The sequence below is a fragment of the Haemaphysalis longicornis genome, unplaced genomic scaffold (genome assembly GCF_048455015.1).
Source record: "Haemaphysalis longicornis isolate Haplotype H1 unplaced genomic scaffold, Haemaphysalis longicornis Haplotype H1 scaffold_5, whole genome shotgun sequence".
Lineage (NCBI taxonomy): Eukaryota > Metazoa > Arthropoda > Arachnida > Ixodida > Ixodidae > Haemaphysalis > Haemaphysalis longicornis.
The window spans coordinates 170386844-170413079 of NW_027526385.1; the positions used below are offsets into that span (position 1 = coordinate 170386844).

At 46.2% G+C, this 26236-nt stretch overlaps 1 long non-coding RNA gene across 1 annotated transcript in view; it reads left to right on the forward strand.

Moving 5' to 3' along the window:
- The window catches only part of LOC144139506 (uncharacterized), a 32281-nt gene extending 6321 nt beyond the window's left edge, over window positions 1-25960 (forward strand). Inside the window, exons 2-3 of the long non-coding RNA XR_013316237.1 lie at window positions 6571-6677; window positions 25840-25960. This is a non-coding gene — a long non-coding RNA (uncharacterized LOC144139506). The remainder of the gene's footprint in view (window positions 1-6570; window positions 6678-25839) is intronic.
- Window positions 25961-26236: the final 276 nt, after the last annotated feature.

Genomic DNA, 26236 nt, shown 5'->3' on the forward strand with positions numbered 1-26236 from the left:
CCCTCAATATTTCAATATTTTTACATCGCTTAGAAACAATGTCGAACAACGCAGCGCACAAATCCGATGGGCGGACAGAGCGGCGTTCGTGTGCCGACCTTCCAGGGCAGGCCGTGTGATTTGGATTATTACAATGTCTCTCACGACCACCTTACACGGTGTACACATGTTCACACACGCTGCACGTATCAAGTATATGTTTTTCCGCGGTGCTTTACATACATTTCTCAGTTTTGAACTGTGAAGATGCTTTTCTGCGTGGAAGACGATCCCACAGCCATAAAGGGTATCAAGAATACGACAGTAAAGGTTGTCGTTAAGAGAATACATTTCTTTCCATGATTACTGTCACCAAAGACCGAGCTATGCACTTATAAATTCTTTTTAGGAAATGTTTCACAAGTGTAGTTAAGGGAAAAGACGTAAAAGCCCAATAATGGTACGTTTGACTATATTAGCCAAGAATCATGAAAGCTGTGCGCCATACCTACTTAACCGGGATGGGTGTGGCTTGCATGTTCTTCTTGTGAAAATAGTCACTGCTGACCAGAAGTCTTCAACGGACATTTTTTCAAAGTATCCAGTGGCCATAAGGAAATTGTTACTTTTGTCAGTAAAAGTTTGCCTTCCTTCATAAATGTTCCGAATCCAGCGTTAAAGCGCGATATCTCTTGCCTCTCTAGCGCCGCCCCCGCACCTGTAAGTACACTGCGTTTTTGCTAGCGCCATAAGTCTCTTTTTGGTTGTACTTTCGAAATTTAGAAGAATCGAAAAGATCTTCAGAAAACTAAATGTTTATATTTGTGTTCTCGCTGGACAACACAACTCGACATAAAACCTATTGCCCAAACTACACATTTTGTGGCACTCGTACGAATGCATTAAGGATAAAAGAGTACCGTGAGAAAACTTCTACAGCGGCATATATGCATTTCCATTCATATAGCCTATAAATAACCGTATCAACTTATTGCATTTCAGTGAATGCAATAAAGACCGCGGAGCACCGTGAGCAAAGCTTTTACAGCAGGAAATAAGCATTTCCTTTCCTATGGCCTATAAATACCGGAATCAACCTATTTCAATTCTATGAATGCAACTACGATGAAAGAGTGCCTTAAGCGGGGCTTTTACACCGGGATCAATGCGGTTCCTTTCACATAGCCTATAAATACCCGTTTCAACATATTGCATTTGTATGAATGCAATAACGACAAAAGAGTACCTTGCGCAAAGCTTTTACAGTGGAATGAATGCATCTTCTTTCACATAGCCTATAAATATTCGTATAAACCCATTGCATTCGCATGGATGCAATAAAAACAAAAGAGTACCATGTGCAAAGCTTTTATAGCGGGATATAAGCATTTTTTTCCACATAGCCTATAAACAACCGTATCAACTTATCCCATTTTTATGAATGCAATAACGACAAAAGAGCACCGTGAGCAAAACTTTTACAGCGGGTTATATGCATTTCGTTTCAGAAGCCTATAAATAACAGTATCAACTTATTGGATTTGTATTTATACATTAGGACGAAAAATTCCATGACCAAACTTTTACAGCAGAATATATGCATTCCCTATTCACATAGCCTATAAAAAACCGTATCTATTTACAATACAGGTGAATGTGCGTGTCAGTGCTCCTACTGCTGACTACCACATACCTTTTTCTAAGGCGCAACAAGGGTTTTATGACAACATCTCTGAAGACGCTCTACATTTCGGCGTCTTCCCACGCTCGTCAGAGAAAGTTTTCTGACTAGGGTCAGAGATTCACTCGACTGAGATGCCGTGTTTGAAGCTTTCAAATGATTACGCAAATTGCATATAATTTTTCGTGTCGCTTTTACACATTAAAAATGCGCTTGATATTTTAAACTTCGATCGGAGATTTGAAGCAGGGTCATAACATAAGATGTGGGAACACTGCCACAAAAGCACGCAAGTCAACAACGCCGGTCATTTTGCAGATTATCACTGTTACTATTATGCCACTTCAACAGCCTCGTCGCTAGGTTCGACTGGGTCGTTTGTAAACAACACTGCTAAACATTCAGCAAAACGGAATCTTTGCACACACTTCCTCTTCGGAAATGCTGCTACACGTGTTATCAGCGATTGCCATTCGAAAATACGTCACTCGCACGCATCGTCAAGGCAGGAAGGAAAAGCAAAGTACACCAGAGTTGACCGACTAAAAACAACAAATTGGCACCGCCCATAAACCGGCCCAGTGTTAAACAAATGTCACGTGCTACGAACAGACGAATGACCATGGCGGTGGCATTAAACAATAGGAGAAAAGTGTGCCAATATTCGAAAAACTCGGTGATACTAGTGTGGACCGTGACAAATTTTTTTCAGATAAACCGCTTCGTCAGGAATAGAAAGCGGGTCATACCACGAACCGCGTTGTCACGAAAAATGTTTCCAAGTACACTTTTGAAATATATTTTTGAGAAAACCATAGATGTGAACAAATATTGAAGGTATAAGCTACATTATGTTTGCCAACAAGATTGTCTTTTTAATGAGTGAGGGTGAAAATTCCGAAGTGTTTTATTGGGCACTCCCTTTCCCGTTAGAAAAATATGTATGTAAAAAAATTGAACGCATGGTAAAATATCGCTGAAAGCTGCAGGTTCAACATTAAAAAAACTCATTTAAAAGGATAAATATTTCGCCCTTTATTGCTGTCACTTAAATGGGTAGTGACGTTTTCTTGACCAGCTGATAGAGATGGATGCAGAAAAGCCGTTTACGTGTTTAACAAAACATACAATATATGCACTCTTGGAAAATCCGAAGGCAAACCACTTATAAATTAGTAGCACACACACGATAATTATCAACTCTTAAACAAAATATCCCGAAATGCAATTAAAAGCAAACCCCAAAAGTATCTACAATAAAATTTTACACACTCAGTTCATATACACTCCTTACATGAAGTCCTATTTATTTTTCCTACCACAACACGCTAGTTGTGTCCTACGATTGTGTCCCAAATGAATTAGCCTACCCAGCTGTCGTCGGCGTTGACGTGTCAAACCCGTTGCGTGGCCGAGACTCGATGGTAGCCGTCCTCGTCCTGCTTTCATGCTGGCGTTTGATGCGCGTGGTCGTGCATTCGACGCCGTAGCTCCGCGCATCCTGACGTTTCCGCTGAGGCTACCCCCTGGTAGCCGGTACGGCTGGAATCCCGGGTGTGTCTCGGCACGAAAGTAGCTCTTCGCGGCCGTAGAAGCGAAAATCGACGGAGCGTTGACGTTGGCGGCAGGTGCCCGACCGCTGCCACTGTGGCCAAGAAAACACAAGTTCGTGGTGCACCTACGATGCCACAGCCGATTTCAAGTCGGTCCGCTCCTTCCCAGTCTAGGTAGGCATAGTCGATGGCCTGGCCGCGTACCTCTCCCTTGTTCCTTGAAGCTCACGTGCTCCTTCTGTATCCTGGTTTCTTGCCTGCTCCCTTCTTGTGCGCCCCGCTTTTAACCCCTCTGGCCTTCATCACAGCATACTCTGATTCGCTCCTTGCCTTTTCGTGGCCGTATAAGGTCGTCACGCCACTTGCCTCCTTTGCGGAGTTCTCTAATAGGTTGACCAGTGCGCTACATATTTGACCTTCATGCCTCGGCGTTTGGGCACTGCTTTGGTTTATTAGTGTATTCTTTGCACGCACTTCAAATGGCCGTTTTTTTTCTTTTTTCCCTTTTTCTGGGTTTTACGATGCATCCCTTCCCCGGGGGTGCCCTTGACACATGACAAGCGCATGTCCAGAGTGCTGATACGAACCGACTAAATATATTTCGCCGTCGAATTAGTATAGAATGAGGAGCAGTCGCCAAACACTTCTATGTAAATATTGGTAGGCAATGTATGTTGTCCAAGCGACTATACGCCACAAACGCGTTCTTCTATTGACCACCCATGCGACCGTATCTTTGTGTATTTGTAACATCTAAAGATAATGTTTAAGGCCGCCCAACTAGCTTTGGGCAGAAGGATCATAGTGGAGGCGCATAGGGGTACGGGGTAGGATTGTTGAATGATAGAGCCCGCTATGGCGAAAGACATATCATACATGAACGTCAGATACAAATAGACTACAGACTTGTATGTAACGTTGGGAGCCTCAACCATTGCTCAAGGCAGGTAAATTGCGACGGACGCAACAACAAATTGGGGAATGAATATTCGGAACGCGATACAGGGATGACAACAACCTCGGAGGGCCAAGAATGGATTCGGTCACTGCTTGAAAGGTAACATTGGAAATCGACCACGAAGCTGTTTTTCTCGTAATGGCGTGGGCTAACTCGTTTGTGACATCAGCACTGCGGTTTTTTCGAATGACACCTTTTGGCTCAGTTAAGTATTCCATGTAGATTAGGCTCCCAACAGTCCAGTTTATATCTCAAGTGTCCCTTGGCCGTTTATTTACCTCTACCTGAAACCAATTCGCCGACTCTTGTGGAAACCTTGCGTGTCCTTCTCGGAGCTCTATTCTTCATGCCCCAGGCGAGCTACTTTTCTGTAATTGGCAAAGCTTACGACATGCCATTTCAGAAAGTTTAATTTTCTCTGTGGCGCGACTAAATTCTTAAAAGTTACCTTACATACCAAAACGACGAAAGGGAGCTCAGATTAGGGGGGGGGCTTCAGCTAATTTAACTCAGATTGTGGTTGGAAAGCTTTTTGGGAAAATCTGAATCGCTATTCTGGGAATCAAAGAGTTTATGTGCACACGTATTTTAAATCGCGCTGTTTCCATTTTGGACCCTGTAAGGATGCCAAGTCTTTATTCAACTTCCGCCGGGGTGCCACCTGTATAGGTCATTTTGGAGAAGACATCAGCTCGCTGTAGTCACTATATTGTATAGAGAACAAAACAAGACCGCTAGTTTTGGGGGAATTGTTCTTCAAGGAAGGGTTTTGTGATCTACATCACCATTGTAGCGTTTTAGCAGAGGCGGACGCTACAAAGCAAAAAAGGCTCCAGGGAACACGAAATTATGAGGTCGAGGCTAAAACAACAAGAAATCCTAGTTGTATTTCCGGGCTTATAAATTAGTAAATATTTGCACTGCGAAGCTCATGTTTTTCTTTTAGGCTGATGTGGTTATGAAATTAGAGAAAACGGAGAAAAATTTTAACCGTCTACATAATATGTTTTAATGCCAGATCTCCACAGTTATTGGCCTTGTTATTAAATAATAATTACTTGCACTACCAGTTCTGTGTTTTGTTTATAGGCTCAGGGGAGCCGTAGAATTTAGTAGAACACCGAGAAAACATTTTTGTGCTTGAAAATAAAAATTCGCGACTGAAAGGGATAAGTGCACCGGCTTTGTATGACTTCCTACTTGGGACCGCGTGCCCATAAACAGTTCTGAACAACAAGAGTGCATGCATGCCACAGAGAAAAAAGAAAACTTGATTACGCTTGTTGGGAGATGGTGTTTACCTTTTTTATAAAAAAAAACGTAAACGTAAGAAATGAATTATTTAAAAACTGCGAATCCCCATGCGGGTGCCACGCGACGCTTATTCAAATGTGCAATTAATAAATTCAGGGGAAGCTCTGAAGTACACGTGTTAAAGGGGAACAACAGCCTGAATCAAAGCACAAAGTATTAAAAAACTTGTTTTTATGGTGCTGTACATACATAGAGAGTACACAAAGGTAAGAACGATGGAGAACATAGCCCTTTTGCATGCGATGCTCCCGGTGGCGATGTTCAGAATCCCCGCGAGGGCGTGGCCTTCCTGGGTTGTTGGAGAATCAGCCTTCTGGTAAATCTGGTTCCTGCTGTACAAAACAGCGGGGTAGGTTTCTGTAGTAGCTAGAAATCATGCTCAACAATATACGGCTGAAGATTGTGTAGCTACACTTTACTCAGGGAAAAGGGCCAGGTGGCAAGGGGAACTTCGTTACCAGTTTGCATCCCGCAAAACTTTACATTTTTATAGTCGGGTCAATAACGTATGCATTATTTCCATTATATAGAGAGAACCAACCACGTGCTCGAATAACTTCGCAGTCAGTTTTTTATAGAAGCTGGTGAGCCTGGATGCATGTATTCGTAACCCTATGAAGAGACAAGCAAAATAAGGCCATGCAATTTACAAAATTCTCTGCTCGCAACTTGCTTTATGCTGACCTGCCCAGTGGTATTGAAGTGGGGCAAGTAAAATCAGACCTTTGCTGCAATGGGCACAAGATCAATCACATGGAATTCTGTACTTCAAAACGTGTTTGCATTAGCGCATGCCCAGAGCTTATGAAGCTGTAAGCCACGTGACATTCGCTTGTTATATTTTTTTCATCTCCGTATGCGCCACAAGAAGCTCCCCTCAATCAAATATCAGCCAGGCATCGAGCTTTGCAGAAAGAAGTCGTAGCACATCAAACCAAGCCTTTTTATCCAAGTTTAACAGAACACCTCCATAATTGTCCAGTATTAGACCTTGCTGGGGTATCCATTTGAAAAAAAAGTATATCAAATAGAAAACGATTGTATTTAGGAAGTGTTAGAATGTGAAAGTGTTTTCCCCTTTCCAGCCAACAAAACGACTTCAACTGGAAACCACTGCTGGTTGTGACTTGCGTGATTCTCATCCTCGGATTTCTGCTTGGTGGCATCATACTTTTGTTGGCATCAAGCTCAGGTAAGGGGAATCGTTCTTGCAAACATTTTTCTTCACGTCATCCAGAATAACTGATGTCTGTGAAATCTCTATTGTGATTGTGAATATATATACTCCTGTTAGCAACGTTTAAGCTATCGATGAACCTTGGAAGAGCGTTAGAATAAGACGTACTTGGGTACGCATGAAATAACGCTAAACGTTTTTCCGGGTTCGTTGCTATTTGAGCATAATTTGTGACTTTTTATGGTGTGCGCCAAAATAACAGCCGATAAACTAAATGATAGTTGTAATTACGCAACTGTAAAAAGCCGTGAGAAAAATTCGCTAGGGATTTTAAATTATTTATAGCATGCCGAAACAGCTGCTACTACTTAGAAGTATACTTTTACAGAACACGTAATAATCTGCCGCGTGTCTTATAATCAGTCCTTATGTGAAGGTGGACATACGATACTCGATTTTCATGCGCCTTGAGCTGTGATCTGTTCACGCTAATGTTCCGTTTCACGGTAATGGCTTTGCCTGCTACAGTTACACTCAAATTAGGCGTACAAAAGATATCACTGAATGCGAGCCATAGTTGACAATATTTTTCTGGAACATATAGTTAGAAGAATTTAACTTTTTCCATTATTGCTAGAGTACATTATTGTGTAGGGACAGTAGAACATCACCTAAAGAAGGTTAACGGGGAAGTTTCCACATATCCCACCCCAAAAAAGTACACGTGGACACCACGTCAAAGCGCGCTTTTTCGCTCCGTTTTTGAGTAAACTCCCAAGCATATCCCTCTCAAACGAGGAGCTAGAGAGAGTTGTTATGCCCAGGATGAGTTTATTCGTATTTAGCATTGTAAAGCATTTCATGCCTTTAGAAATTTCTGTATAAAAGAATGTCGGTTTAAAGATTTCGGGTGGTTCTATTTCTTAAATGAAGCCCATCAGCAGATGGTACTTTTCAGCACTGCTGATTATTTAAAAGTGTTCACTGAGTACTGCCCCCATGCGCTACAGTATTACGGATCACTATTTATTTTGTGAAAAGAACGCTTCTACCCGTCAGTCCATCTGTCGGTCTGTGTCTTCTTTTCTCTCTTGCTGTTTGACCTGTGCCTGTCTGTCTGTCTAAAGTTACTCCTAATCACGCAACTACCGTTTCTTTGACTACGGGACCTCTTAGAGTTATTTATTCAGTTCAAATGTATACTGCAATAATAAACCGAGGCTGTTTTGTTTTGCGCCCATGCGCCTGTCCTCTCGTACGTCTGCTTGTTTGTCTAAAGAGACTTTCTCGCAATTTCACTACCTAGTCTGACCATGGGACCTACTACAGTTATTTGTTCTGTACAAGTATCTATTGTGAAAATAAATGTACGCGTAATTCTCTGCCTGTGTTTTGTGTTCTTCCGTCCGTGTGTCCGCCCATCCGCCTGTCTGTCTTCCATGAAAACAACATTTCCCAAAGAGCTTAAAAAATGGCAGCGGAAGGGATCGCTGCCATAGCGGTAACATCCCTGCAATATTCATCCCAAGAGGAAAGACCGCTATCCAAACGATTCAACCGGCAGCAGGGCTCCACCATTCCTCCTGCATACGCATCGCAAAGCGAAAACTTTTTATCGTCACTTATTTGAGAAAGATAGGACTGGCGCGATAGCAAGAGCCGCATGTCCTCATTCAGTGATCAGGTTGATGATAGTAAGCTAAGGATTTTTTATGTCGCTCTCAAAGACGCTACCAAGACGAGTATTTTGGAACCACGAGGATTCCACGCACACCTGGCAAGCAATTTCCCAACAACTGCTCAGTACATACTGCAGCAACACAAAAGCCGCAACACAAGTTCCCTCCTCAGTCCAGAGTAGAGGAGCCAAAACAGACCGGGGAATGTTTTCCGATAACTTGTTCTACCAAGGAAAATTGTTGCGGGAAAGAATGCGGGGAGTGTGAGAAGAACAGTACTTGACAGGCCTTTTTTGCGATATTCCGTCCAATGTAACTAACTTTATCCGAGAATCAGCAACAATGTAACGTGCGCTGAAGCAACGTCTCTTGCAGTACGCTCGAAAAGCACACTTCCTAACAACAAACTGTGAAGTTCTGTCGTCAGGCAGCGGAGTGAAAGTCTCGCTTCGCGAGCTTATCAGAGGCCTTGTGCGCGAGGAAAAGCAGCTGTCGACATCCCAACGTGTCGGTCACTAGCAAGGCATAGCCGCCGTTTCGGACGTAGTTTTCGAAGAGGTACCGCAAGATTCGCCGATTACACGGGACCTGCAGAGGATCGGTGCGCCCATTTATGAAGTTGTTTCTCCCCAGCTCATGGCCTACTCGCACGTCATGCACAGACGTCATCTCCAACGTCTAGATGACCCCAGAGAGCAGCAGTGCACCAACGGATCGTACGCGGTATTAGAAGGTACCATCGCTCCACAAGAAGTCAAATCCAACACGTGCAACATTGTCGCGTGAGCTACACTTGCCGAAGTTGAGCAGTTTCGCGTAGCTTTTCGATAGCCGTGCTCCGCATGCGTGAGGAGCAGGGGCGTCACACGGCACACAGGACGTTGCTCGCTGCCCGGAGTCTCTCAAACACCACACGGGCACAGCGTCTTTGCCAACCTCTGTTCCACACATGGCAGCCCGGTCCCCATGATGATCATGCGAGGGGTGGCCGGGTGTAAAACCGATGGCTCGTGCCTCGCAGCAACACCGGTATGCACCTGTGGAACCAGCTTAGCTGTGGTGCGCTTCGTGACGCTGCGCCGAAGTCACTTGATAAATATACATGGGTCACATAATGGGTATACCGTGTGTGTAATTGTAGCAGCAGTAAGAATGATAGTGAAGCTATCCTACACAACCAGGAAAGCTGAAAATAACCAGCTGAACGTTAGCTCAGGGTACGTATATCTTGGCATAGCCGAGCTGAGCCACTGCTAATTCTTACTCCCTTGTGTTAGCGTAGAAGCTGGTCACGTTGTTCGACACTGAGCAGACAGCAGGATGTGAAGGTGTTTTTTTTTCGAACGCCCCTAGACGACCCTGTGCAGAACAACCCTCGGTTCTTGTGAACTGTCTGTCTACCCATCTCCTGCTTTCCTCAGAAGAGAAACGCCAGTTCCCTTCGTCCTCGCCCTACGCTACACGTCGTTTCGACATCCACTTTCCCGTTCGACTACCACATACACCAGCGAGGGGGGGGGGGTCCAATTCCCGTCAGCGACCCTGTGGAAGGCGTCGTTCGGGGTAGGGCAGCCGGGTCTCTCATACCTGAGCACCTTGCACCATTAAACGGACGCTAACGAGAGCCAGAATACGCGGCGCCACGAGTTTGAGCACCTGACGAAGCAGCCCATTTTAACTCTACGATTTTTACGGACAGTTCGACATCAAGTCCAGCAACACACAATATGCATGCAGGTGCAGGTTTCGCTGAAAATCTAATGTCTGTTGACAAGCACCCCTTCACAGCTTCCGTGCGGACATCTCGGTAATGAGTGTTCAGCTTTCTAGCGATTTAGAAAACGTTATAACACCATTCAATAGCGTACAGATTCGCTCGGCTGGCAACCTTCTCAGTACGTCGGTCGGCTGTGAAGGCCACAATTAGGGTACGAGACACAATTTTTTTCTAGCTTTGTTGTCCTGCCTCAGCGCGCCAGGCGAATCGTTCTCAGATTGGACAATTAGATGGCAGTTATCAACTTCCGGTGATTTCCCAAGGCACCAGTAAAGTCTCAAGCGAAGCCTCGACGAGTGGCATTGCGTGTTTGAGATAAATGCGTAACACTGACACCACCAGTGAGATCTTTGCTTCTATCATGTGCGACGCTGACGTCCCATGCGTATTACTCCAGGACAATTAGCCCTTACTGTTGAAGCGAGAAATTTGTGTGCCTTGGTGATTTGTATAAATTCGTAATAATTGGACGGGTATTTTTCTAACGTACGTCCGTGGCGCACCCAACGGCCAAACACGAGAAACAGCTACGGCCTATAGAGCTGAAATACCGGCCGTCCATGGAGAGCATATACTACAACGTACATCGTTCGGGGTCCACACACGATACCGACAGAAAATCCTGGAAGATCCATAGCAAAATTTCTAACATATTTCACTTTTGTTTTCATTGCATCACCTAATATATATTCCAGTTCCTCGTTGTCATCATTTTCGGCAGTTGCTGAAATGTTAAGTAGGGTGCCGAATTCCCTGCAAAGAAAAATGATGCCGTTTATGGAGAAGTGGCAACGTTCACGTATTCAATGCTTTTGATTCATCATTTTGTGATTGTTTAGGCAGACCTCTGTCGTGCAAACTATTTTCAGCAGAAATCAGTAAGGTCTCCGCTTTGGCGCAGTGGCTAAGGCGTTCTGTGGCTGAGCCCAAGGCCGCTGGTATATTGCAGGACATTGCGGCTGCCCTTAAGAAGAGGCGAGAAACCACTGCCACGTTGTGCAAATGATAAAAGTGGAAATCAACCAAAATTTAAACACGGAGCAAAACCACCCACTTGAGCCCTCATCAGTATTTCAAGTGTGTATTGCTTCCTGGTTACTTCGACATAGAGGGAGGCAATATACTGGTAACGCAAGAAAATATTGGGCGAGGATTTATTACATCCTCGTGTCACAAAAAATCTGGTACCCTTCACTTCTGTTTTGATTGCCGAAAAATGGCCAAAATTGCAATATAGGGTGTTTATCCTTCACCTCGTTTTGATGACTTACTCGATCTACTACGCCATGCCAAGTATTTCTCTTCTATCGAATTCCGAAGTAGAGAAGGCAAAATTGAACTGGACGAAGGAGACCGCAGGAAAGGCCATCGCTGGCACGGACGCATACTTCGAGTTTGAAATGGCGCCATTGAATTTTTGCTCTGCTATGGTCATATTTCAAAAAATGATCGACAGCGTTCTCTCAGCTATTAAAATGCACTTTGCCTATCCGTTGGGGTCACATGTTCTGCAACGGAACGCCTTCGAGCAGTATTTTATGCGAGCCGAGCAGCTGGTTTTCTTCTCCCATACCTGAAAATTACAATACACATCGTGAGAACTGAAACTTCTGGGAAAAATGGTGAGCGCTCAGTGCATAAGCCCCGACCCTGAGAAGGCGAATCTGGAAGCCACCTTGCGCACACCAACAAATAAACGCGAACCGCCGATTCTTGGGTTCTCGTGCGTATTATCGACGCTTTTTGGCCAACTTTTAATTGTAGCAGAGCCCTAACTGGTTTGAAGCAAGATGATGTGTGTTTGTTTTGTTGAGAGAAGCAGCCCGCGGCTTTCGAGGAACTAAAGAGGCACCTAACGACAACCCCTATACTGGGGTACGTGGATGAACGTGCCGATACTTAGCTGCTCACATATTCCAGCAACATTATTCCTGACGCCATCTTAATACAGCGGCGAGCTGACCTCGGGGGTGTGATTGCTCCAACAGTCGCAATCTTCCGCTGGTTGAGCGCAACTACCTAACTAGAGCAAAAGTGATTGGCTGTTTATTCAGACTCCACTTGTATGGTATACCATTTCGCATAGTTAGCAAGCACAACTGCTTGCAGGGGTTTGGAAGTCTCAAAAAACACTCATGCTGGCGTTTCTGATGGGATGTCAAGCTTCAGCTGTTCGACGTAACCATCGCGTATATTTCTGAGAATGAGCACGCCGACGCTGACTCTTTTTCCCGAGCTACGTTTAGCGGAACCTTTATAGAACCTATGAAGCCAATGATCTTGCCTAGAAACAGAAGAATGACAGCGATCTGCAGCCAGTCTTCAAATAGCTCGAGGGACGTGGCTCTCATTACTCGCGACATTGGAAGCACTCAAGTTCGTCGTTAGTTCTGAGGGACGGACTGCTCAGTAGAAGGTTTTGGATTTCACAAGACCTACCAATTTTCTGGTTGTGTGGAAATGCTTATAGAACGACGTCCTGTATGCTTGCCACTACGCGCTCTCATTTGGCAACATACATTTTACTCGCTCTACTAGCAAAAGTTTCCAATGACAGCAGAACAGAACTTCACCACGTGCGCTGGTTTTAAGCGTGTAACAACACTCGGCAGTAAGCCAGCCATCTTTTTGCAGCCTGTCATGCCACCGAACCTGCCATTGGCATTTTAATAGACTGACATGAATTTATTCAGCTCGTTTTCTTTGGGCCGAAACAGAAACAAGTAGATTGTGGTCGTTAACGATTACATTTAACAATAATATTGTTATGAGACATCACCATCAAGCCGGGATCATCATCACGGAGGGAGGAGGAAGAAGACGCTGAGACGGACGCGCGAGGAGTTCGGCCCCTTGCTTGGACGGCGCCGTCAGTCTTTCTGTGCCTTCTGTAGATACCGGACTACCGCGTATCATTTGGTGGAGAGTGCTGTTTCGGCCCCGTCCTGCTCTACCTACCCCTTCCGTGGCCCGTGAAACCTGAACACCGCTGGCTCACAGGTCCTGATCACGGATCTTCGTAGCGGGCGTCATCTGCAAGGCTCCTCCATGGCACCGCCTTCTGCACCCCTCAGTGCCGCTACGCCGCTTGTCATCGTGAGCCACCCTCGAGACCCAAGTTTCTTCTGCAGCACCAACATTGTCGACGTGGAAGACTGGGTCAGCCTCTACGAGCGTGTGGGTGCCCAAAATCGCTGTGATCTCACCCTTATGCTGGCTAACCTTTCGTTCCCCCTGATCGGTGTAACTGAGACATGGTACAACACCGACCGAACAACTCTTAGTATTTGGGACAGCTGCAAGGCAGAGATGATTAAGCTCTTTGGGAAGTCATCTGGTCACCAGCTCGCTGTGAAAAATCAGCTTGCGTCGCGAGCGCAGACGTCAACTGAGCCCTACATAGCCTACATCGTAGATGTACTGGCCCTTTGCCACAAAGTTGACGACCACTTGTCCGAGCAGGATAAAGTTGACCACATTTTGAAAGGCATAGCAGATGATGCCTTCAATTTGGTAGTGTTCAAAAACTGCTCTTCTGTAAGCTCCATTTTGGATGAGTGCAAGCATTTCAAACAAGCGAAAAGCCGTCGAATCACTCAGAAGTTCATGTGCATTCCCAATACCGCTGCAACGTCTTCACGTGACGGCCCAGTTTCGCCATCGCGCCAACCTCCGGCAGGAACAAGTGCAGATACGGTGACCCGTATTGTCCGACGTGAGATAGAGGCTATGACGCCGGTCCCCACTCAACACTCCATCGCTGACGTTCATCTGCCGACACACTCCGTTATAAGAGCAGTTGTGCGCGACGAAATTGCCTGCATGGGCTTGCAGCCAGCCTGCTACATGAGCCATCATGTCGGTCGGCAATTTCCCGCCAACGCGGCATCCTGCAATGATTATGGGCCAGCTCAGTCGTCCCCGACCCCTTTACTCCAAGAGTGTTGGTCACGGTCTTAAAGGAACCCGGCTCAATGGAAAACACCCGATGACCGGCCCATATGCTTTAACTGCAGGCGTGTTGGTCATTTTGCGCGGTATTGCCATAGCAGCTAGTTTTCTTCCGCTGGAAATACTTGGAACGACCGCGTCCCACAGTCTGCGGCGAACCGCACTTATGCGATCTACCAGCAACGCCGTGCCACCGATGCCGTCTACTCCGCCCCACGATTTGGCCGTTCCCCATCACCCCACTGCCGACTGTCTCGCTCTCCACAGCCCCGCCGCTCTACGTCGCCGACCAAATACGGACGCTTCGACACGGAAAACTAGCGAGTGCAGCTCCCAGAGGTGATGCTGCATACCCGGCCCCGACCGAAAATCCTCTTTTGATGCGGCCGAGAAGGGACAATTTGCTCGGCGTGAAAGTTGATTGCGTGCCTGTTCGGGCATTCATTGATATAGGGGTACATATTTACGTTATGAGTGCTAATCTACGGACCCGCTTGCGAAAAGTCCTCACACCTGCCCTTTCGCATGTTCAAGTTGCCGACGGTGGTACACCGGCGAACGCTGGTATGTGCACCTGTCGCGTCACTATCGCCGGCCACGATACCACTGTTCTTTTCTCTGTTTTGGAAAATGTCCTCACGACGTGATCCTTGGCCGCGATTGCTTAATGGAGCATGCAGCGCTCATCGATTGCTCTACGGGCCTTCTTTGTCTTGAGTAGCCGCCTACTGCCAATTCCTCCCCGCCGCGCCTCTGCTCGTCCAAACACATTCGCTTACGGAGTCAAACTGCCACTTATGTCCCCCTTACTACGTCTACTGCTATTCCTGATGGTGATTACTGGGCTACACGACATTCTATTGACGCGAAATGTTGCACTGCCCCACACTGTGGTCACCATCAAACAGAACCGAGTTTGCATGTTTCTCCTCAATTTTTCGCTATATACTCAAGTACTTCCAGAAGGTATAACCGTCGCCGCTCTCACCCATTTAGCGGCAGCTGAAATTTCGGCATATGCTTTAGACCGTGAACAAATGCAACAACAAGGATCCAACCATCGACCTACCTCGCCAGATAAATTTGCACACCTCATCAGCCCGAACCTATCTCAAGCTCAATCAAGCAAACTGCGCTGCCTTTTGTCATCATTTGAAGACGCTTTCGACTTGGGTGACAGAACTTTGGGGCAAAGCACAACTGTGATACACCGCATCGATGTAGGAGATGCCAGGCCTATCCATCGCCGGCCGCACTGCGTTTCGCTTTCCGAACGAGTAGTAATCCTCACAGGAGGTTGCAAAAATGCTCGCAAAGGACATCATTGAACCATCCTGTAGTCCATGGGCTTCACCCGTCGTGTTGGTAAAAAAGAAAGACGGCACATGGCGCTTTTGTGTGGACTACCGCCACTTGAACCGGGTTACCAAGAAAGATGTCTATCCTTTACCCAGAATCGACGATGCCCTATATTGCCTTCATGGAGCAAAATACTTCTCCTCCATAAACCTTCGCTCAGGTTATTGGCAGATTGCAGTTGATGAGCTGGACCGAGAAAAGACCGCTTTAGTCACTCCCGACCGCCTATATCAGTTCAAGGTTATGCCGTTCGGTTTGTGCAACGCGCCCGCCACATTTGAGCGCGTGATGGACTCTCTTATGCGCAGATTTAAATGGTCCACTTGCCTCTGCTATCTCGATGACGTCATCGTGTTTTCTCACTCGTTCGAGACTCATCTCCAGCACCTGCGTGAAATCCATGCTCTTTTTCATGAGGCAAACTTGCAGCTCAACTCCGCGAAGTGCCGCTTCGCGAGGCGTGAACTAACTATTTTGGGCCACCTTGTCGACGCTCACGCAGTACAGCCAGATACCAATAAGACAAAAGCAGTTAAGGACTTCCCTGTGCCCCGCTCATCTAGAGACGTCCGCAGTTCTGTGGGCCTCTGCTCATATTTCCGCCGTTTTACAAGAGGCTTTGCTGATATCGCCCGTCCTCTAACCGATCATTTGAAAAAAGACACCGTCTTTGAGTGGGGCCCTGAACAGGCCAAAACCTTTATCACATTGGTGCATCTCCTCACCACATCGCCCATTTTAGCCCACTTTGATGTGTCTGCACCCACCGAAATCCGAACTGACGCCAGCGGCCATGGCATTGGAGCCGTCCTGGCTCAGCGTCAATCCGGCAAGGATTGCGTGGTCACCTACGCCAGCCGCCTCCTATATCCAGCAGAAAGAAATTATTCCATCATAGAACGGGAGTGTCTCGCTCTTGTGTGGGCTGTGAGCAAACTTCGTCCGTACCTCTACGGCCGACTTTTTTTCGCTGTGACGAATCGACAGGCCCGGCTGGTTAGCATCACAGAAAGATCCAACCGGCCACCTCAGGCGATGGGCTCTCCGCCTCCAGGCGTATTCTTATTCAGTCGTCTACAGATCGGGCCTTCTGCACCAGGACACCAACTGTTTGTCACGCTACCCTGTTAAACCTCCTGAGCCTACGTGTTCTGGATCCTTTCCACCCCTTCTGGTGATTTCCTTTTTCTTCCAACTTGGTAAAGAGCAACGCCGGGAAGAATTTTTGCGCCAGATCATTTAACGCCTGAGTAACGCCCCCTTGGACCCATCAGTACGATATGTCCAACTCAAGGACGGTGTGCTCTATAGTGAGAATGCACGCCTGGAAGGTCCCGAGCTGCTCCTTGTTGTGCCTGATCACCTTCGTTTGGTCGTCCTGGAGCAACTGCACGACCATCCAGCAGCTGGTCATTTAGGGGTTTCAAGAACATACGACCGTGTACGACGGCGTGTCTTCTGGGCAGGGTTTGGCCACTTTATTCGCCGTTACGTCGGTGCATGCGACAAGTGCCAACGTCGGAAAGCACCAACGACGCCACCCGCCGGCCCTCTTCAGCCACTGGACATACCGGTCGAACCATTTTTTTGCGTTGGTTTGGACCTGCTTGGTCCCTTTCCCCAGTCTGCGGCCGGACATCGGTGGATTGCAGTGGCCACTGATTACGCGACCCTTTACGCAATAAAACGTGCCCTTCGAACCAGCTGCGCTACTGGTGTCGCAGATTTCTTCCTTTACGAGGTGATGCTCCATCATGGTGCTCCTCGTCAGCTATTGACTGACCGCGGAGGAAACTTCCTGTCGCGAGTAGTCGACGACATCCTTTGCTCCTGCGCAACCACGCACAAATTTACTACTTCCTCCCATCCACAGACCAATGGTCTTACGGAGCGACTTAACAGAACCTTGACAGATATGCTTTCCATGTACGTTTCCGATTACCATCACGACTGGGACATTGCTTCAACTTTCATTACCTTCGCATACAACTCGTCCCGTCATGATACCGCCGGATTTTTGCCTTTTTACCTCATCTTCGGTCGAGAGCCGGTCTTGCCCCTGGTCACCTTAATCGAACACAACACGCCGCCTTTGGTTATGCCCAAGATGCCATTGCCCTGGCTGACTTTGCCCGCAGCATAGCGTGCGCCAGGCTTACGTCCTCTCAGGATTCTCAAAAGTCTTGTTACGATCGACACCACAGCACCCGCCACTTTGAGCCAGGTTCCGTCGTGCTTCTATGGTGTCCTGCACGCCAAGTAGGGCGTTCTGAGCAACTGCTTGCCCGTTACTACGGCCCCTAAAGTGTCCTGCGCCAAGTGACTGCTGTAAACTATGATATCACCCGTGTCGTTCGGGCTGACTCATCGCGCCCTCCGAAGACTGACGTCGTTCATGTCATCCGCCTAAAGCCGTACCGTCCACAGCCTGCAGTTTTACCCTTAACAGCACTGAGACGGTGCTCTTACGGGAGGGGGGTTCTGTTACGAGACATCACCATCAAGTCGGGATCATCATCAAGGAGGCGAGACGAAGACGCTGGGAGGGACGCGCGTGGAGTTCAGCCCCTTGCTTGGTCAGCGCCTAGTCAGTCTTTCTGTGCCTTCTGTAGATACCGGACTACCGCGTATCAATATCAAGCTAACGCCCAACGACTAAGAACATTGCCCTTCAGCATGGTGGCGTAGCCGTCGTCACTGACACAAAAACCATACATGCATCACCGCTGACTGAACAACTCAAGACTCCTACGTACAGCGATCTCCCAGCCCAACAGCGTACTAACCTAAACGAACGCAGTCACCCAACGCCTTCACAAGGCCATCGGAAAGATTATTTTCTTCTATGTCGACAACATCCACAAGAACTCGGGGGACGTGTTTTCTTACAGTACATTAGCCACAAACAAGGCATAAAAAACCACGCGTCCACTTCTTTTCGCCTATGTCATGGTCGGAGTGTCACCATGAAGCGTGATGCCATTGTTCTACCGAGTGTAAGTGAAGCGCTCTCTAAACGCACAGAAATGGCTCGGCATGCCGAAGCAGGTCGTCTTTGGCTTTGTTGAATGCTAAGGCAACTAAAAACTAACCCACCCTTATGCAACCCCCATCACAGAGGCGCCGCGCTCCTGTGTAACGACAGTTTTGGTGCGGATTCCGGTGCGCTTTCGAGGGTGTTTGGAAGGCTATTTACGCCGTTAGTTTGGCCCCAACAAAGTGCTGTTTTAAATCGCTAACGTGACGGATTCAATGCTTCATGATGGAGGCGTTCTATCTCGACCTTGCGTGGTTTCAGACGTTGTCCATGTTACACGACTGAAGCCTTACCACTAGCATTGAGGGATTATACCGGCTGGAATTCCGCTTCATTAACCTTCGACTCTGAACAATCTATGCGGGTGAAAGAGAAGCTCCCAGGCCGGTAAATTACTGCAGGACTGTGTTATCAGTTTCGCTTGCTTTTGCTCCAGCGGTTTGTTTAAATTATTTCCAGATTAAGATGACAATTTTGTAAGAGAAGTGGTAAGGCTAATATAGCATCCGTAATTACGTGAAGGGGTGTCAGCAAACTAGTTGGGCAACAAGCGGCCCAATTTCCATCGTTTAGAAGAGGAATGGGTTCGTCGTTCTTGGCTGACTCCTCCCTGTGTGCTTCTGATAAAGCCGAGTTCCTTGTTCTACAATCAATTTATCTCTATCGTGTCAATGTAATAACATAACCGAGAGTACTAGCCTTCTTCGAATGAAGAATACATATTGAATTGTTAAAATCAATATTAAAATGTGCATCATAGAGAGGCAAGGCAAAAACATAACACAAACAGATGGGACAGCAGCTTTGAAGGCCCTTAGAAGAACAAAACGCATGACGAAAAAGTCACCTTCCCCCCTAACAAACTGCCACAATATGGGTGCGTACGCCAAAAGAATAAACAGTATTGAAAAAGCCTCTTTGACATTCGTCATAGAGTGCCTAAGGAATAAGGCAGGGGAACGCCATGTTAAGGCATAAGGACGTCGCAGGGGCGCCAGCACACGCAGTTTTCCAAACTTTGCAGCGAAGGAAGTAGGTTCGCTGCAAATTCCTCGTGGGCTGCTCTTCTGCAAAGCGTGAACTGCATGGAGGGTTTTCTGCTCGCGAAAACGCCCCGAGCACGCCGCAGGTGCGCTGACGCTGCAGCGGAACCACCCGCACGCTGAGCACGGCGCGGCCAGCTGCGGTACAAGGCGGCGGCTTCGGCCACAAAGTGGTGTGGGGAGCTCGAGTAACCGCTTGTAAGCGCTTTCTAACATACCGCTAAAGCACTTACCAAGATGCTTGAGCGGTAAAGGAGCTAAAAATGTGGTCGCAAACGGTACTATAACACATACTCAGCGCCGCTAGTAAAAGCGCCCATGCAATATCTGCCTTTGCGGTAAGCCTACTCATTTCTGGCGGAGCCAGCCGGCTCTCTCGAGCGCTTCCCAACTACAGCCATGGAGCGCATGCCTCCGCATTGGCGGAAGTCGTCAGGCTCCTCCCACTGCCGTGCGCGACACGCGCCATTTTCTGAGTGGGGCAAGAGCTTCTGCTGCGCGCGGAATCGTCGATGCGGGCTTGAGAAAATCACAAGCGAAACACCGGCGCGCACGAATCGCGTGCAAAAACACGCCATGCGGTTCACACCTAATGCTGTTCCGCTTTGAGCCACCGTGACGAGGCATGACGCGTAATATGCGATTCGTGGCCTACACAGACATAAAGGTGTAAAACGTCGTGCACGAAACCTTTCTTATTACCCCTGCAGCTCTGTTACTTCATGTATCTTGAAGACAGTCATCGCATGGGAATGAGCTTGAGCCTCCGAAGAGCACGTCTGGCCGGTGTGACGGGATGTCGCGTGATCTGCTTGGATGACGAGTGAAGGCTGCGCTCGCTGGAGCCTAGCCGATGCAGTACCACGTGACCAGGCGACAGTTTCACGGCAGCTAAATCGAGGCTTATCTGCTCAGTGTCGCCAGGGCTGGCGCAATGGCTGCGCCATTTCTGCGTGCGCTACAGCGCAAGAGACAGCTGAATGAAATCATTGATTTGGATACAGCTATACAGCATGCATAGATGAACTGTGTGTTACGTTTGCGGTGTGTTACGTTTGCACGATAATGTGGTATTCGCGCAGCTGAACCATCTGTATCGTTTTTGCATGGAAGTCCAAACACAGCTTACACGCACGCATTTACAAACTCCTCCACGTTTCTTGCTGTTTCTTTGTATATTGAAAATCTCACCCCGGTTCTTTGTAGCACAGAAGAGTATGTACACTAGTGAGCTACGTGAATTCTTACACTGTACTTCTAAGTTTGCTTAATTACCCAATTATGTCCGAGAGCTCCTCTTGTAGTACATCTAAGCTACACTCGCCAGACTATGCGCGTGCGTTGAACCGTTCCAAGGTTAAGTTCCAATGGCGGCCTTTCCGAAGCCAGATATTCTTCAGTAATACGGTCATGTCAAGGGGACTTCTCTCCCTATTTTTTTTTAAAGTGTTCATTGGTTCATTCAGTAATACCAAGACACATAGGGTAAAAGAAGATGCGTGGTATCTCAATAAAAGGAGCTGAACACTGGGAAGAAAGGTAAATTGAGTAACTTTGACCAAACCGTCGTTCAATTTCTCACCAGATAAGTAATAGGGATGCGTGGTAGAGTATGAGACGTTTTTCTGGAGAAAGCTTGAAATTTTCGGTATTGGAGTTCATTACATGCGGTAATAGGCATGCGCTTTTTAGCAGCAACATATTTATTTATTTACAGATACTGCAGGTCAAGAATTTGACCCAAGCAGGAGGGGCTTATACAAAACATACGTACGAATCAAGAACAAAAGGGAACACAAGCAACAAATATATCAGAAACAATTCATGGTACCCTGCATCTTTTACACATGAGTAACAAAAGCACACGATAGAACATATTAATTTGAAAAAAGCTGACGCTGTAACGCTTCTGCAAAATCTTTTGCTTTTAAAACATCAAGAGGTAAAGAATTCCACTCTTCAATGGTCCTGGGGAAAAAACTGTTTTTGAAGGCAACCGTTCGAGTGAAAACAGGTGTTAATACGAATTCATGAGTGTGTCTCGTAGCCCTAGTTACACGTGGTTTAACGCTGCCAGGAAGAGCTATTTTTATTTTGCCTGACAAGCAATCATGGAGAAATATCAGCGGACTTACCCGTCTGCGATCATCTAACGTTTGAATATTATTTTCTTTCATCAGAAGAGATGGTGAGTCATGCCTGCGGTATTTCCCGTAAATAAATCGGACGGCTTTTCTCTGCACCTTCTCTAACTGAGAAATGTCATTTACGGTAAAGGGACCCCAAACCACTGAAGCATATTCTAATTTCGCTCGAACGCATGCATTGTACGCCATAAGCTTAGTGTTTGCTGAAGCATCTTTGAGCTTCCGCCTCAGATACCAGAGCTTACGAAGAGACGATATACAGACATCGGATACATGATCGGACCAATTGAGTTTAGAAGATAGGGTAACACCAAGGTACTTATATTTTCGAACTTTTGTTATTACATTGTTTTGAAGAGTATAAGAAAAGTTACTTGGATGCATCTTTCGTGTTACACGCAGCAATACTGTTTTTTTATTGTTGGGCAACATACCCCATCGATCACACCAAATTAATTGCCAAAAGATTATTTTGTAGTACGTCGTGATCTTCCTTGGACGATATTTCCTTAAAGACTACACAATCGTCAGCAAAAAATTTGATTGAAACATCACTCACAACTTCTGCTAAATCATTGACATAAATCAAAAACAGGAGGGGACTCAACACACTACCTTGGGGCACCCCCGAGGATACAGGAAGCATATCAGAGGCACAATTGTTAATTATGACGAACTATTTCCTGTTTTTTTAGGTATGAATTTACCCAACGAACAACACTGAGAGGTAGCCCTAGTTGTCTTAACCTATACAACAATTTCCCATGAGGTACTTTATCGAAAGACTTGCATAGGTCCAGAAAGAGCATATCCACCTGCCCTGACCGATCCAGAATTTCGGAAACCTCATGCACTGTTAAAACCAACTGTGTGGTGGTGGACATGCCCCTCCGGAACCCATGCTGGCAATGTGACAACAAATTTCTTTCCAATAAAAACGTTTCTATATAATTTGCGACGACATGCTCTAACATTTTACAACACGTGCTTGTAATGGAAACTGGTCGGTAGTTGCTGTAATCTAATCTGTCTCCTTTTTTGAATACCGGGACTACCCGTGCCATACGCGAGTCATCAGGTATATCACCTGTCCGTATTGATAAATTAAACAAATGTGTCAAAAACGCGGCAATTTGTTCCGCATATCGTCGCAAAAAAGGCACTTGGAATGGCATCCGGTCCTGTAGACTTTTTTACATCCAGTTTGAGCAACATTTCAACAACTCCATCATAAGTTACCACTGGACCCTCAAATGAGCCAGAGCAGCACTCCGAAAAATCGCACAGATCCCTATTAGCGAAGACCGTATAAAAATACGCATTGAATTGTGTAGCCATTTGTTTGGGGTCAGTGATAATTCTTTCGTCTACCTTTATCTTTCTAATTTCATGTTTAGCCGGACTCAGATACCTCCAAAACTTTTGGGGGTTGGTTTTAATAAAGTCTGCTAGTGTGGTATTGAAATACTGATTTCTAGAGTGCTTGACTTTACTCAGTAAACTATTTTTTAAATCGCCATACTGTGGAGATCCAGTTTTCCTTTTCTTTTGGAGGCGCTTGATTTTACGCCTTAAGTGGATTATTTCTCTGCTAATCCAGGGATTCTGACGATGCTTTTGTCGTGTTTTAGAAGGCACAAAATTTTCAATACAGAATTCTGCAGCAGCACGAAATTGTCGCCATAACAGTTCAGGGTCGTTTCGGGTTGTTCTAGATGCATGTCTAAATAGTCTATTACAGCAGTGTCGTTTGCCCTGGAAAAACCTTTAATTAGGTCCTGTGTCACAACTTTCGGTTTAAGACTGCTCTTTCTCCAAGAAAACGAAATTAATTTATTGTCAGATATACCTGAATATACCTGAAGAACTCCCCCACTAAACATTTCGGAATCTAGCGACAGGTCTAGGATTGAATTTCCCCGAGTGTTGTCTTTTACAATTTGTTCAAGGTTAAGAGTAAACATTATGTCCAGTAATGAATCACAAGAACTAGATAAACCGTAGTGCTTACGCTCCCAGTCAATAGCAGTTAGGTTAAAATCACCAGTAACTATGCAATTCTTACCCTTTAATTTCATCATTGGGTCATGAAATTTAAACAAAAAAGAATCGTCAGCGTCCGGTGGGCAATAGACTGCGCAGAGAAAAAACGTGTGCCCATGAAATGAAACCTTTAAAATTAAACTTTCGTGGCTATGGATTTGATCTTCTGCAGTTACATCAATTCCATTTTTTACAACAATCGTTACTCCGCCCCCTCGAGATCCCCTATCTCGTCGGAATAATTGGTACCCAGGCGGCACGATTTCGTCATCGTTAATTAAACTATGTAGCCACGTTTCTGTAATTATGGCAAGGTGGGGGTCATATAACAACAAGGTGTTCTCTAACTGTTCTATTTTATTAACAATGCTTCTGGCATTGAAGCTAAGCAGCCGAAGTTCACGGTTCTTTAATCGCTAGCTGTGGAGCGGGGTGCTGGTAGGCTTCGCGAGAAGATCATTTTTTTGCGCCGAGGACGAATTTGTTTCAGGAGTCGACAGCGCTACTTTTTTGCTCATAGAAGTTGCCTTGCGGCTGTTGGTAGCATCATCCCAAACGAAAAGGTTGCCGTCAATACTGATCTTATCATGGACGAGCATCACCTTACTTCCTGCATGTTTATCACTCTCTGCGCTTGCCATAAGTAGCTTTCTTTTCCGTAGTGTGTCTTTGCAGTAGTCATTCTGCAAGAAGATTTTCAACCCCTTTCACTTTTTAACGTTTTTGAAGAGCTCCTGCTTTTCATTGTAATCTTGAAAGTACAGAATTACTGGGCGTTTGGGGGCTTTTCCGATTCTGTGAATCCTAGCGACAGAAGAACACTTGACACCCATTTTTTTTTCGAAAAGCTCTTTGATAACCTTTTCCCGCAATGCCTCATCCGATTCATTGGGCTCTTCAGGAATGCCAAACACTACAAGGTTAGACCGCCTGCTACGATCCTCTAAATCATTAAGTTTCCTTTGATGAGAGGTCAGTGCCTTGTGCACGTTATTAATGGCTAGATTCAAACCACCTGTGTTTACATCTCGGTTTTGCAGTTCTTCCACTTTTTCTTCTAACTGCCCGAGTCGCGAGCCAAAACTGGCCATAGCTTTTTCGGTGGCCTCGAGGCGATTTTTGATGTCAGCGATATCGCTCTGTATCACTTTTTGGCCTTTCAAGATTTCTTGAAACATTTCCTCTACTGTGGGTCCGGGGTTCGTTTCTATGTCCCCACATACAAGAAGCTGGCATGCACGGAAACAGTCATAAGCAATGCGAAAACATGTCCGTGGGCACGGCAAAACCACAAGAAATCGATTGTCGCTTCTAATTGAATAGGTTTGACCAACCTGCACAAAAAGCAACAGGCGTATGGTGATGAAACCGTGCCCGGCGCTTGCGCCGTGCCCACTGAAGAGGTCCCTCGCCGGTCGCTCCTTTATAGGTGCCGTTGCTGACGTCATGCAGCCATGGATCAGGAGTGGTGTGGTTTCCAGGGTATCGGTCGAGTTGCGTGCTTGTCTTTCGTCTGATGTTGATAATCCGTAGATCGGCCCGAATGTGCTGGGCGAGCTTGAATCGTTGGCTGTCAGGAGCAAAGCCTGCACAAAAAGCAACAGGCGTATGGTGATGAAACCGTGCCCGGCGCTTGCGCCGTGCCCACTGAAAGTTTAGTGAAAGTGTCCACTGAAAGTGCCCACTGAAAGTTTATCGCACACATTGCACACATAGCAGCAATGTGTGCGATATATAAAACGTATCCAACGCTACTTGCTCTGAAATAACGTCACAAAGGCAGCATGAGAGCCATTGCCCGGCGAACACTTTTGCCAAAGATAAACGTATTCGGCCATGTAAAACTGCATGGCTAGAAATAAACTTTCCCGTTAAACGGGTAAGTATTAATAATGCAATCCAATACGTGACCAATTCCCACAATGCTTTAAAAACCCTGGTCGAAGTAAATACTTATGGTAGTAATATTTTCCGTGTTTTATTGGTATTTGCTGGCACAAACGCCTTGGAATATTAAAATAATGACTATGGTATTCATAAAAATGGAGAAATATGAGGCCCCAGCGAAATGCTGTTAATACAATTATGATTACTTTGACCCAATCGACAGCCTATTAACTCACATTTTTCGGCACTTCTAGGTGGGAGTTTGGATGACGAAGATGGAACCACAGACTTTTTCCCGTCGCTTTCTTCATTACGTCCTGGAGATCGCGACAGTCTCGGTAATATTTCTTCTACTCCACTGCCCGTCGAAGGAAAGGTAACGAGCATTGCCAAGTTGATTTGCTCTGCTGTCTGTTTGCCTAACACGACTAAAAACATGCTTAACCCTCTCGGCTTTGGCACCGTCATTTGACGACACAACGTATAATATCTTCTAGCGCCTTAAGAACAAAACGAAAACTGCTAGTTTTTTGAGAGAGAGACGTTCAGGGGTGCATCTTGCGATACACATCACCATTTTGGGTTTTCGCGGCGCTGGATGAAATGAAACAGAGGAAGCTTCAGTGGACACAGGTTATAACGAAAGGGCGG